Source organism: Bombyx mandarina, chromosome 17 (genome assembly GCF_030267445.1).
Source record: "Bombyx mandarina strain Sakado chromosome 17, ASM3026744v2".
NCBI classification, from domain to species: domain Eukaryota; kingdom Metazoa; phylum Arthropoda; class Insecta; order Lepidoptera; family Bombycidae; genus Bombyx; species Bombyx mandarina.
The window spans coordinates 16,722,205-16,736,209 of NC_143223.1; the positions used below are offsets into that span (position 1 = coordinate 16,722,205).

General features: G+C 46.6%; 1 protein-coding gene across 3 annotated transcripts in view; it reads left to right on the top strand.

The window, feature by feature from the left end:
- Npl4 (nuclear protein localization 4) overlaps window positions 1–13,080 on the top strand; it is a 124,160-nt gene extending 111,080 nt beyond the window's left edge. The window contains exon 12 of one of the 3 annotated variants that reach the window (XM_089734169.1): window positions 13,058–13,080. The gene's annotated coding sequence lies outside the window, so the exon portion shown is untranslated. Of the gene's footprint in view, window positions 1–4,122; window positions 4,137–13,057 lie in introns of those variants that run through there. The other 2 variants (XM_089734164.1, XM_089734166.1) reach the window with 2 other exon arrangements.
- The last annotated feature ends 925 nt before the right edge of the window (window positions 13,081–14,005 follow it).

Here is a 14,005-nt window from a genome sequence, read left to right on the forward strand (position 1 = left end):
TTTGCCCGAGTGTTTCAGTGTGGAGTTCGGACGTCAGGTGAGAGAGTGCAAGGGGAGTCGTTGGGTGGTTAGGGCACTAAAAATATCCTTGGCCCTTAACGCTCAGTACATCAGTAGACCGTCAAGTCCCACATACCCCGCGTGCTCCGTAGGCTCGGACACCTCATCATATCAACTGAGAAGTCTTTCAACTATGTATATTCAGAGCTGCTAATCCAGTCAACTTCTGTACGACTTCCGACCTGATCCCGTTCACTTTATCTTGCTCCACTCGGGCTGATATTGTGAGATTCAAATATTTATCCGGTGCATTAACTGCTCAAGTCACTGATGTAATACTATCGGCTGTCTAGATTATGTTGATGTTGTGTGACACGTTGATCTATCCGGCGAGATGTTCTACGCAGCGTCGATATCTCGATCGATCGATAAGAGTCGTGTCTCGGAGTGACGCGCACACTACGAGTAACAAGCTGAACCAAAGTTGGGATCTTTCGGACCAGGGGCTTTTCCTTTTTGTTGTAACGAGAGTATCTGTGGCAGTAGGTTCTAGAGAAAGGTTCACAAAGTTACTACTGTCATAAGATTTTATCGTCGCACACTCATCTTTAGAAATTCACAATAAAGTAACCTTTAACATATAGCTTCACGAGTAGAGATCACGTTTTTTCTGGCCATTAATTTCGAATACTAGGTCTTAGACATTTTTAAATAACATAAATTCCCATAAACAGTTCACAATATTTAATTATAAGCGTCCAATTAACTTTAAACTAAACTATACTTTGTTCTTAAAGGTTGTGTAGCTCTACTTACCATTCATATGAACATAAGCAAATTAAGTTGTATGAGTGTGTGATAAAAGTACAACAGACAGTCTACGGCAAGCGTACGTAATGCATGTTTATATGACAGCCGCATCACGCCGCGGTGCCATAAACATTATAAACGCGTGCTTATACTACTTAGACCATTAAACTAATCTGTCTTCGTAATCAGACTGCTACTAATCCGAAAATATCATAAAACTAAAGCTCTTTGTCATTATTCTGAGTAAACTAGTACACGACTGCAAAAACTAATCTGCACACAGAGAGAGCACGGTGCCGCGGTGTACACAATCTGTACGACACGAGCACTAGATAGGTATATGATACTTCAACAGTAATATAATTACAGCTTCTGAAGGTACACTTTTGCGAAGATGGATTTCTTTCTGAGAAGTATCCTAGCAACCTTCCCAGCGTACTGGGATTCTCGGGGTCGATATTTCGAGCGGTGTTCAGTATCGAAGTCATTCGCAAAGTAAAGCCAATTTGGCCTCTAAAGTGTTGCGAGTCCTCAGCAGTACTTGAAGACTTTTGCTTTACAAAGTAGAAGTTGGGCCTCGCTTGTGGTACTGCGTCTACATCTGGGACGGAGCCCCTAAGTACTAACTAGTTCTTTATTTGATTCCAAACAGATTAGATCTGTTTGTTTTATCAACAATGCTCGTGTAATAAAAATCAAACCCGCAAAATTATAATTTGCGCAATCACTGGTGGTAGGACCTCTTGGGAGTCCGCACGGGTAGGTACCACCAGCCCGCCTATTTCCGACGTGAAGCAGTAATAAGTTTCGGTTCGAAGGGTGGGGTAGCCGTTGTAACTATACTGAGACCTTAGAACTTATATCTCGAGGTGAGTGGCGCATTTACGTTGCAGATGTCTATGGGCTCCAGTAACCACTTAACACCAGGTGGGCTGTGAGCTCGTCCATCCATCAAAGCAATAAAAAAAAGAAAAAAAACAATGTTGAGTCTGTTCTCAAGGAACTTGTTGAACCTTTAGGTCTACGAATGGACTTCGATTCTCTCTGTCTTTTTTTAATGCCTTGTAGGCAGACGAGCATACGGCCCACCTGATGGTGAGTGGTTACCGTCGCCCATGGACTTCAACAATTCCAGGGGCAGAGCCAAGCCGCTGCCTACCGTTAAGTACTCTCCACAAGCTTCGTTTGAAGAAGGACATGTCATAGTGCTCGGGAAACACCGTGGAGGGCAGCTCATTTTAATGTCGTATGGTGCGTGGCCAAAAAAGATTTCTGGAAACGAACTGTGGATGAACGCAGTAGGCTTTGTAAATGTTACCAATTTATATCGTAAATAATATAATAATAGTTCTTTTTTATACCTTAAATTTAAATATCCCATGCTAATCCGACGTAAATTCAACTGTGAGATGAGTCTTGTAGGAGTGATCGTTAGAAGATCCCTGGAGAGACAGCAGGCAACAAGGGTCCCAGGGGAGCCGGCGGACCAGTTTATTCGCTTATCACATGGCTATAACCCAGTTCGGATGTGCACAGCTCGTTGCACCGGTCTGACCGGTTCCTCCAGTGCACACTTTCTAAGCGAGACCGTGACGTCACCATCAATGGTATCATTAATAATTCCCCCTCCCCGTTCTTCCCCCCACCGCTGTCCCTTCGCCCCGCAGTCACATGACGGTCTCGAGTTTCGTGCATCCCCTCCCCGGTCCGTGCACGCGCAGTGCTTGGGTCCACCTGCAGGTCGTCGACCCCGCCAGTCACGTGCGTTGCAGTGCCACCGAGTGCCGCGCAACCCTAGCGGAGGTCCAAGTACTCGCTCGCACACGTCTCTGAGATAATATACAGCACAAAGGAAAGCGTTGCTCGGAATGTACTTTAAAACTACATGAGCCTTTCAATAAACAAATTGACAAGAATTACAATTACTTATTTTACGGCTTTTTATGTTATTATAAAAATAAAGAGCACGATATGAAAATAATTCAGGTTTACTTTCAGATAGAAGGCTCAGGAGTCACACCGACGGTATTTGTGCTTACTGAAAGCTTCAGAACCTAATTAGATCTAGGCGATCGTGGCTTACTAATTAAATCAAATACCTAATATTGAGCCGAATTAATTTTAGGCATAGATTTTTCGGTGGTTCTGTAGATAAACGATAAAGGGAAGATCTTCCACCGAGCGCGTGATATTGCTCGGTAGACCGACGGTCCGAATGTTATTGTTCGGAACCTGTATGTATGCCAGCTTATCTCGAAAATGTCGTAATCGAGATCCAGGCATCTGTCAAATAGCTTGTGTTCTATGATGGCACCCGCCACAGTTCGATTCGTTCACTGGACAAGAGAAGGTTCTATAACACAGGCCGACACCACGTGCCTGGATGTGACGAAACGAAACTAGTGGGAATCCACTGAGAGTTCAGTGGACTTTTGGGAAGAAACCTCATCCGACGATTATGTTCCATTTTATGCTGTGAGCTCGTCCACCCATCAAAGCAATAAAGAAAAGGACTCCGGCATCTCTAGATAGGAAGAGAAAGGCCGAGGTCCTCCTGTTCTTCCATTTCGTCCAGGTGATTGCGTCTTGAGGAAGGCGCGCAGGTGGCGCGTGGCATGAGCCGCACAAGACCAGCGCCGCAGAATATATTACCTACTCATCCCCATGGAACTCCACCACTGGCACTATTTGACCTTGGCCGGTACTCGTTCTAATGACAGGATGTGATTTCATGCTCCGAGCAGATCCCAAAGACCATCGTCTCAGGAGATGTGGCGGCGCGCAGCAGCCACCCCGTGCCGCCTCACCGCCGGACCGGTAGCCGAGCACCCGGCACTCAACGGTCCCTTCAGGAGCTGCGCGGGGGCTTCACTCTCAGTAAATATCTATAAATTTACTGAGACTTACTTCATCTCGTCTCGTTTTATTTCATTTTTCGTATTGTACAGCATACAATTTGCTGGGTCTCGTTACCAGGACAAATGATCTTCAAAAAAAACGCCAGCAACTGCTGACAACATGGTCGTACCAGCGTACAGCCCGAAATATATAATCTTACAATCAACTTTATTTACATAAATGTTAAGAATTAAATTAGTGTAAACGAAATAAAAGATCCTTATTGAACAAATAACTCAATGTTGTGCTGAGCTGACACGTGTCATGAATAGTTCAGCGTGGTTTGTAAGCTTTGGTTTTCATTGTGCACATGTCATACGCTTCAAACATGAATTGTTGACTGTATCTTGTATGAAGTTGTATGTCCGACATTGTAAGCGCTTGTATAGTATGGGAGTATGGGCGGAGTGCTCACGCCGCCGCGCCGCTGCCGCCGTCTTAATATCATTGTAATACGTATTTTAGAATACAGTGTCGTAAAATATCCACATCACAACAATGCACGTTAACTACTGTTATTTCATGAAGCGTATCTTTATGCATTTTTTTGTGATATTTTTTGACGTTCTATAATTACTCGTAATACAGTAATAATACAGTAATATAGTAAAGACGAGATGCCTACTGTTGAATACCATGATGGCGCGAATTGACAACATCCGAAGGTTTAGTCTCAGCCGCTTACCAAGAGCATCACACGCATTATTTTATACAACAAAGTATCACTGGTGGCCAGGAAGCCTTCCGAGTTTACCAGCATACGTTGGCGAACAAGGGCTTAGACAGGAGTTAGACCTAACAACTCAAGGGCCGCTGCCTCGACCTCCGGAACCAGTATCGGAGTGTTCTGGCTGCAGTTTGGAGTTTCTACGCAGTTAGGGACCTATTCCTACTAGACGGCCGTGTCACCGGCAACCAGGGCACATCCGTACTGTAAATATTGAATAGGAGCGGGGCGAGCACGGAACTCTGCGAGACTCCAGCCGTGAGAGGGCGGAGCGAGGAAACGGTTCCCTCGACTCTATAGAAGGTACACATCCTGTTATAGCGTGTGACTTACTAATTCACGTAATGACCTATTGAATCAATGAGCTCTCTTACGAACTTTGATACTTAAAACAAATGAAATGTTTGAAGTGAAGATGTTCGCAAACTAACATGAAACTGAGATTTCGTTATGAAAACCATCAGCAATGACTCAGCGATTACGATATCGATCAGCACACGCGCTGGTTCCCGGAGGCGCTGGCTGCAGCCGCCGCGCCCGGGCGTGGGGCGGGCCCGTGCTGTGGGACCACGCGGCGCCGCGGCCGCACACTGCCGATATTGTGCGTCTGAATACGTATATAAACTTTGTAACTACAACTAACTCCGTACTTGGTTTAGCAAGTGGAAACAGTTTCGCTGCTGGGTTTCTTAATGCAAGTTATATTCTGTCCGCAATCTGAGTGGTGGACGACGAGCTAGTTACCGCGGCGGCGTCGGCGTCGGCTGTATTGGCGGATTACGTCTGATACGCGCTTATAGCTACAGGGTGTCCACGCGCGAGGCGGCGCTCCCTCACACCGGACATCGTCGGCGCCGAGGCTGCCAGCTTCTGTTAGATTGCATTTTCTAGGCTCCTGCTGTTCATTGATATTAGTTTTATGTTAAATTCTAATTAAAAGTGTTATCGTTTGGCCTTTGCTGCAAACGTTTAGCTTAAAATATACTTATATCGGTCGATGGTCTGTTTGAGTGACGGGAGAGCAGCACACAATGCGACGGAGGCTGGACTCTTGTCTGTAGGAGGGTGGCGGTGGTGTGCCCATTACGTAATGCGCAGAATGAGGAGACGTGCTGGCGGGCAGGCGGGCAGGCGGGCAGTGCGGCTGCGACTGATGCAATGTGCATGTAAGACTGCTTAATGTGTAATGAGTAGCGCCGTTGGTAACATTAATTATGCCTTCATAAAATAGGTATATAATATTTAAGTGCTCGAGATTTCAAACTGTTGGATTAAACTAGAGACATTCACATTGAGTGCGCCGCGGACTGAACCGCACCGCGATATAAAAGTAAGAAACGGCTCATTCAGCTCACGAACAAGCAGCGTGGTTGTTCAAATGTTAATAGAATGGAGCAAGGTTCAAGCCGCGGCGCCGGCCTGTCTGACTCCGGCGGCGCGGCGACGCGGCGCTCACGGGGCTCATTCCGGCTGGCTCTGCGACACGCAACTAGGTCAGCGAGGGATGAGCCCAGTGCGGCCCTCACCGTAACTATAATCTAGAAGGTCTGTCAGAACCGATAACGTTAATGATAAAAAAAACTGGTGGTAGGACCTCTTGTGAGTCCGCACGGGTAAGTACTCCCGCCCCGCCTATTTCTGCCGTGAAACAGTAATGCGTTTCAGTTTGAAGGGTGGGGTAGCCGTTGTAACTATAGGCACTGACACCTGAGAACTTATATCTCAAGATGTGTGGCGCATTTACGTTGTAGATGTCTATGGGTTCCAGTAACCGCTTAATACCAGGTGGGCTGTGAGCTCGTCCACACATCTAGCTATATTACTACAGTTTTTATTATGATGGGTAATGTGTTACCACTACAGCCATATTTTTTTAAATATGTGCTTTTTAAAACTGCAAATACTTTATTCATATTTAGTTTTATTGCCCCCGTAGGCAGACGGCCATAAGGCTCACCTGATGGTGAGTGGTTACCGTCGCCCATGGACTTCAGCAATGCCAGGGGCAGAACCAAGCCGCTGCCTACCGTTAGTTACTCTCCACAAGCTCGTTTGAAGAAGGACATGTCATAGTGCTCGGGAAACACCGTGGAGAGGGGCTTGTTCCGAAGTCGTTAGGTGCGTGGCAATAAAGGTCTCTGAAAACGCACAGTCGATGAACGCAGCGGCTCCAGGTAGTATGGATGAACTCTACTGCGGTAGCGGGCGGTGCGATGGTACAAATGAGATGATGGTACCTATAATCTTAAAGTTTCGCTCAGTTACATTAATGTGTCCAGTTATATTTTAATTTTTTTTAATTGCTCGTACTGGTGGACGAGCTTACAGCCCACCTGGTGTTAAGTGGTTACTGGAGCCCATAGACGACAACAGCCGCATCTACAACGTAAATGCGCCACCCACTTTGAGATATAAGTTCTAAGGTCTCAGTATAGTTACAACGGCTGCCCCATCCTTCAAACCGAAACGCATTACTGCTTCACGGCAGAAATAGGCAGGGTGGTGGTACCCACCCGTATGGACTCCCAAGAGGTCCTACCATCAGTAATTACGCAAATTATAATTCTGCGGGTTTGATTTTTATTACACCATGTTATTCCTTCACCGTGGAAGTCAATCGTGAACGTTAAGTACGTATTTCATTAGAAAAGTTGGTACCCGCCTGCGGGATTCGAGCACCGTTGCCCCCCGTCAGTAAGTATCTACAGTCGGCATCGCTGCGCCACTTTGAGAAGGCGGCACGACATGAGAACCCTCTTGTCGTGGCCGCCGGAAACTACATACCCGATCCTGTAGACCGTTTGGTAAACCGTCGACGTCGCCCAAAGCACGTCATCACGGATCCTCCTGATCCACTAACGGTGCTTTAGGCATACAAGCACCGGTCACCGTCCTCGCCGAACCCGTCGCTTGCGACGAAGGCTCGACGAGCGAATAACCCACAGACACAGCCCACTGAGTTTCTCGCCGGATCTTCTCAGTGGGTCGCGCTTCCGATCCGGTGGTAGATTCTGCGAAGCACTGCTCTTGCTAGGGCGGTGTAGCAATTCTCCGGTTTGAGCCCGCGAGCTCACCTACACAAGCTAGGGTAAGCGAAATAGCCTCTCAAGCTATCAGCATAGGTAGGCAAAAAAAAAAAAAAAAAAAAAAAGAGCACCGTTGCATCGCTCAACACGAATGCACCGGACGTCTTATTCTTTAGGCCACGACGACTTAAAGTTATGTTACAGTGTGTATCTAGTTACTCAAGGTGCAGTAAAAAGCGGATGCATCTGAACACATGGCCGATAGCACCCGATGCCTTCAACGTGGAGGATGTGGAGGTGCAGTGGGTGGGCGCCTGTTCCCGGCCGGTATTGATCGCGGACCGCAACAGGTGTACCACCCCGCACCCCGCACCCCGCCCGCGCCCCTAGCTCCACGTCTAGGTCCCCGGGATGCGGGACACGTCACCTACATATTGTTATGTATTTAGCTTCTCAATGTAAAGTGTGCCGCTGAAGTTTTGACGTTTTGTTGCATGACTGTAAATGTAATGAGACTATAAAAATTAGCACACGCGATCTTTCATTCACTCAATAAAAACAGATTTTAAAGAACTAGATGTTAGTTCAGAGCTACCGAGACGGCATCTACAAATAATTTAAAAAAAATACCTTCGTACTAATACTCGTACTATTAAAATTTGCCAACCGGTACGTGCAGTACATACAGGTAGCAATATTAATGTATTGAGTTAGAACGATTTTCGTCCCGTTGTTCAGAGCTGGCACGTGACGCGGGCGGCAGCGCGGGGCGCGCGGCTTGAACTTGACATTGTTGTTGTCGACCGCAGACACAAGGTCACTGCCACTGCCAGCACCCGCGGCCCTGCTCTCTCTGCCGCGCGCACTCTTGCTGCTCGTCGCCACATTACCTACTACATGCGCGTGCTGCTCATTATTGGAGATTAAGAATCTTTGACAAGAACATTACAGTGCATCTTCGTTTGATGTCATTTTGTCTCGTTAATCACTACACACTACACTACGAAGAACAATGAATGCTTAATAAAAGTGCACTAAATAACAATATAATATATTAAACAAATGTTGATAATCTTAACACAAATCCCATTACGTTTGTGAAAAGATTATAAGCTTTTAAATACAACATAATATATTTTGTTCTTACAGTGCGTACTTATCAAACTTAAATAATATCATCTGTTGTGCGTGTGTGTGTGTGTGTGTGTGTGTGTGTGTGACGAGCTCATCTATTTTGACACAGAGTCTAGTTATCACCAGGAGGAACTTCAGTTATTTAAAACCCAAAACCAGAAAAATATTAGAATTTTTTTTTTAAACAGGCTTCACTGGTTTTTTAAACCTGCTACAGTACCTGTGTGTACTTTTGCCATTGAGAGGAATCGGTGAGAAACAAAAGCTTGCCCCTTTTCAAATAAATCAGTACATACTCGTACAATAACGACGAGTCGGACCGGAGACCGGCCCGGCCCCGGCACCGACACCGCCGACACGCTCGCCGGCTCTGTGCCGCGATGCCGCATGCCGTGACACTTCGGCTAATGGCAAATTACTACTTTTTTAATTTTAGCACTTTCTAAGCTTAAACCCACAATAAGCATAAAGAATGTCACTGTAGTAAATGATGCTCCGACCGCAGAACAGGTTATGCGCATTTCGTAGGTGATGAACGTGCTCAACTAGCTTACTGTCATTGTCAGTGTCAACCCAGTGTACGGCCCACAGTCGCCGGAGTTCCGTCCCGTCTCATGTTGTGTGGTAGACGTCGATCCATGGTAGATAGTGTATCCATACTACCTGGAGCCGCTGCGTTCATCGACAGTGCGTTTCCAGAGACCTTTATTGCCACGCACCATACGACTTCGGAACAAGCCCCTCTCCACGGTGTTTCCCGAGCACTATGACATGTCCTTCTTCAAACGAGGCTTGTGGATAGTAATTAACGGTAGGCAGCGGCTTGGTTCTGCTCCTGGCATTGCTGAAGTCTATGGGCGACGGTAACCACTCATCATCAGGTGGGTCGTATGCTCGTCGGCCTACACGGGCAACAAAAACGAAGATAGATACCCGTATAATAATTTCCGAATGCATTGCGCTTTTTCACCCGTATGCATAGATAGCGTACGTATGTACGAGTATGTACATACCTACCTATAGTACCTAACTCTATTGGACTGTAGGAAGGTTGCAGCGTGCACCGGGGAGGAGCTCAGGGGTTGGGGAAGGAGACCGTTCGGTACAGGAGGGTGAGGGAAAGCGCACTGACGTCACAGGGAGGGAGGAGGGCTGCTCATCGGCAAACGAACCGAATTCTTTTATTGTGTAAATTTAAATTTAATTTGATACTGAAAACATATAAGCCTGAGCCTTTAAGATTTAATATGTAGATATAATGATCAGTTCCTAATCATCCTGCGCCTGCGCCCTTCATAACGCCCGGGCTCGACTCGCTCAGGGTTCCTCTCCGGTTCCATATTATAGACTCTGCAAAGCATTACTTTTTCTAGGGCTAGTGTTAGCAAATTCTCTCAGGTTGAAACCGTGAATACACCGGGCGTAGCTGAAATAGCCCACTAGGCTTTTTTTTTGTCTGGAGGAAATCACCGGACTTCCACCCTCCACTGAGGATGGAGGGCGGGACACGTCGGAGTTGAAACGACTAAAACCTCCTGTTGCTCAACAACCAGCATCCAAACCTCGCATGAGACAGAACTCATGAAAAGGCAAAGGGGGGAAAGTGAAGCGTTTAATGCGGAACACATCTCTCCCATCACCCTCCCCCTCGGGACGCCAGACCGGCGGTCGTCGGCGCCACGACCACCAGCCCTCTCAGTCGGCAGGCTATCCGAAGCCCGCCTAGATGGCGCCGATACCGACGGAATACCCCGCTGGGTCAAAACCAGCGTGAGTTGAGGATAGCCGGCCTTCCATCACCCGGATGCTTTTGCGTAAAACGCGTGCAGAGCAGCGTGCACGTCGTCTTCTTAGGCCCCCTTCGCCGATCCCCAAGCCGACATGTGAGGGAGACCCGAAACACTTAGAGGGCCAGGGCTTGGGTGAAATCCGCCTCCCTGGCCCCCGCTCGACGGCGGCGGGCCTGTGCGTCTCTCACGCACCCCGCCGCCTCCTTCTGCGAGATGGTGCATTCGCAGAAGTTGAGCATCGCCTTCCACGACTCGTCGTCACCGAGCACCGATGCCACAACACTCTGCAACGACAAGTCGTTTCCTATTTTTGCGACGAGAACACGGCGCCACCCCTCCCATGCGGGGCAGGCGATGAGCGTATGCTCCGCCGTGTCCAAGTCGCAACCACAATGGTGGCACTCTGCCGTCGGCTCGGCTCCGATCCGGTGCAGGAACTCACCGAAGAAACCATGCCCAGTGAGCACCTGCGGGAGCCGGAAAGTGAGGCGTTCTCTGTCACGATTCACCCAATTCACAAGAACCGGGCGAATCGCCTCGACGGTCCTACGACTAGCTGAAGGATCGGCCAGCCGTCTGGACCATGACTCCAGCACGGACCGCCGAGATTGGGCCCTCCGCGCTTTGACCACATTGGGGCAGGGATGTGCCACGCCCCGGGCACGAAGGTCAGCCCGCCACTGATAGTCAGCAGCGAGCGCCTCCGCCTCCAGTACCCAAGGCGGCGTCCCAGCCAATACACACGCCACCTCGAAGGAGACCTAGGCTACTACCTAATAAGTAGGGGGGAAAAGCAGTAATGCATTTCGGTTTTAAGGGTGGGGCAGCCGCGGTACTGAAAAACTGAGACTTTAGAACTCATGTCTCAAGGCGGTGGTGGCATTTACGTTATTGATGTCTATGGGTTCCAGTGATCACTTAACACTAGGTGAGCCGTGAGCTTGTTCATCCATCTTAGCAAAAAAAAAAGAACATGATTTTCACTCACTTCAAAACGACAGACTAAATTGAAATTAAATAAATTTAGCAGGTGACATCATGATCTAACAAGGGTATTTTTTACGACCATGTACAAAATGTGTAATCTTCAAGTCAATGTCAATTTATTTTATATTAAAACGTAAAAAGTCATAGTATAGAATATTAAATTTATACGACTAAAATTAGTAATGACAACACCAACAGTTAGTATCCCCGTAGCGCCAAGAGTCATAACGCGGTCACTACACAGACACCGTACTGGGGCCTCCATTGTCACTGACGAGAGAGCTGAGCCACCAGCTCCCTCAAGGTCCCAGGGCGGGCGATCGTTAAATCCTGCTTAGAATTCGAGCAGAGAAAACCAACTATATAAATATTATATACTTGTCTATATTCGGAAATGTTATTTTAATTGTTATGACCCATTCCCAACACACGAAATTCATAAAACACAGCATCTGAAACATTATACAGAACTGTATGAGGAAATAAAGCATATCTGACATCCTCAAAAATAAAAGTAATCCCCGAGGCTTAATCAATCCCGTGGCGTTGCCATTTATGTCCGTTCATATTTTAATTGTGCAGTTGTTAATGATGTATCGGCACAGCCTACGCCGCGCCGCCATATGCGGGCGAGCACTTATCTCTTGAAATAGAACTTCAATATACGAAGACGTTAGTTCGTGTTTACTACTGTCCTTCGTCAAGTATAGTACATTTTTTTACTTCTTTTGAAACTTGGCTTGAAAACATAATATCTTCATATCATTATCGTGCGTGATTTTAAAACATGCCTCCTTAAAAACAGCTCTCGGGCTTACACTTACACTTACACTTACACTTACTTGCTTCATTTCGCTCGTTGATCTAATCAGTAAACTTATCTGTCACCGAATTTCATGATAACGAACAAGAAGCGTACGTCACGCAATAGGACCGTCATAACGTCACAACGTCACAACACTCCGCCGAGGGAAGCTTCTTGTATCGGCTGCTGTTGTTACCCAGACGACATGGCGACAGTACTCTCTTACGGTCACCTAGCAGTCAACTATTTGTAACATTTGAGGTCCAGCACCCCGTCCGTTTCGCTATCAACTTATTTTTATGAATCAACAGATTTTATAAAATTTATTTATGTGTGGGTACATTAAACCAGTTAGCCTTACATCGCCTAAAACGAACTTTCCATGTTAAAAGAAACTACCTCAAACATTTTGTAGTTCGGCTAGTTACAAGCTACAAGCGACCTTTCAAAACTATTATCTATGTCCCTAGTCCCTCGAGTCGTCGTATGTGATGTGTAGCGCCGATTTATTATTTACTCTTTGCAGCTTCAATAGTGCTTCAATATTATTAAACGGCTTATAGCGTTTCTTAGCGTCCATTTATTGGGAGTCGGACTGCTTCCTCACATTCTAAGTTGACGACAACAATAAGGGATCCTTGTAGCAGGCATCGTGTCGTCACGTGATTGCGGTCGAGTCGCTGTGTGTACGCTTCGCTGACATATTATTTAATGTCGTATACAATAAGTAATTACCCAATTTGTCATAAAATTATAATATATAAAAATAACGAGTATTATAGAACATAACCTGCTGAGGAAACAAGTTTGTACGGAACAAGCTTTTAAGGAAAACACGAACGAACAAGGATTAACAAGTCGCAGATGAAGTCACATGACGCGCCGCCGCCGCGCCGCCGCCGCGCCGCTCTCCGCCCACACCGCGCCGCCTCGCTCGCGCCTCTTACACAATTACTGGTACTTTTCTTAATTATTTCACTAATCATTTATAATAAAACAGAATCTTAGGTCGAGCTTACTAAGAAACCCTCCTGCACACCTCTGGTACTGTATAACTTGGTAGGCGACAGCGGCTTGCTCCTGATCTATCCGATGTCCATGATCGACAGTAAGTCTCCGAAATACAGCCCGCATCTTTATATATTATATGTATATTTATTATTCTCTAAGACAGTACGCAAAGGAGACGAGCTGCCAGGCCACGGTCGACCTAATGCCGAGGGGCTGCTGACTAAATCTTTCAACGTAATTATCACTGACTTCAAGACGTCCAATTAACTTAAATTTACACAAGTGCTTAAGAACAACATCATCTTCAGCCCACAGTCATCCACTGCTGGACATAGGCCTCCTCCAGCCCACACCACTGAGCCCGGTCTTCAGCTTGCCGGCCACTCTTCTACCTGGTAGGGGGGGGGGGGGGGGTCGGGGGGCGTGCTACATTACGTTAGCCGTTAGCGGGTGCGCGGCGTCTGCTCCAGCGATCGTCGGTTCTACGACATGTGTGTCCAGTCCTCTGCTACTTTAACTTGCCACTCTCTGAGCTACTATGTCGATGATTTTAGTTCTGTCAAAAACCTCATTCCTTATTTCATTCTTCAGATGAGCTCCATAGCTCGCTAAGCGCTACAGTGGGATTAATATCCTGACCAGGATCATTAGAGTAATAAATAGGTATATTTTTAGTTTACATCCATGGGACGACGGTAAATTCAAACTTTAATTAGTTAAAAGTTAAAATAAGTTACAAGCAAAAATACGCTTTAATTTTAAGTGGAACTAACAGCTGGTAAAGAAAAGATTGTAAAATCGTCTGTGCCTTGTATTA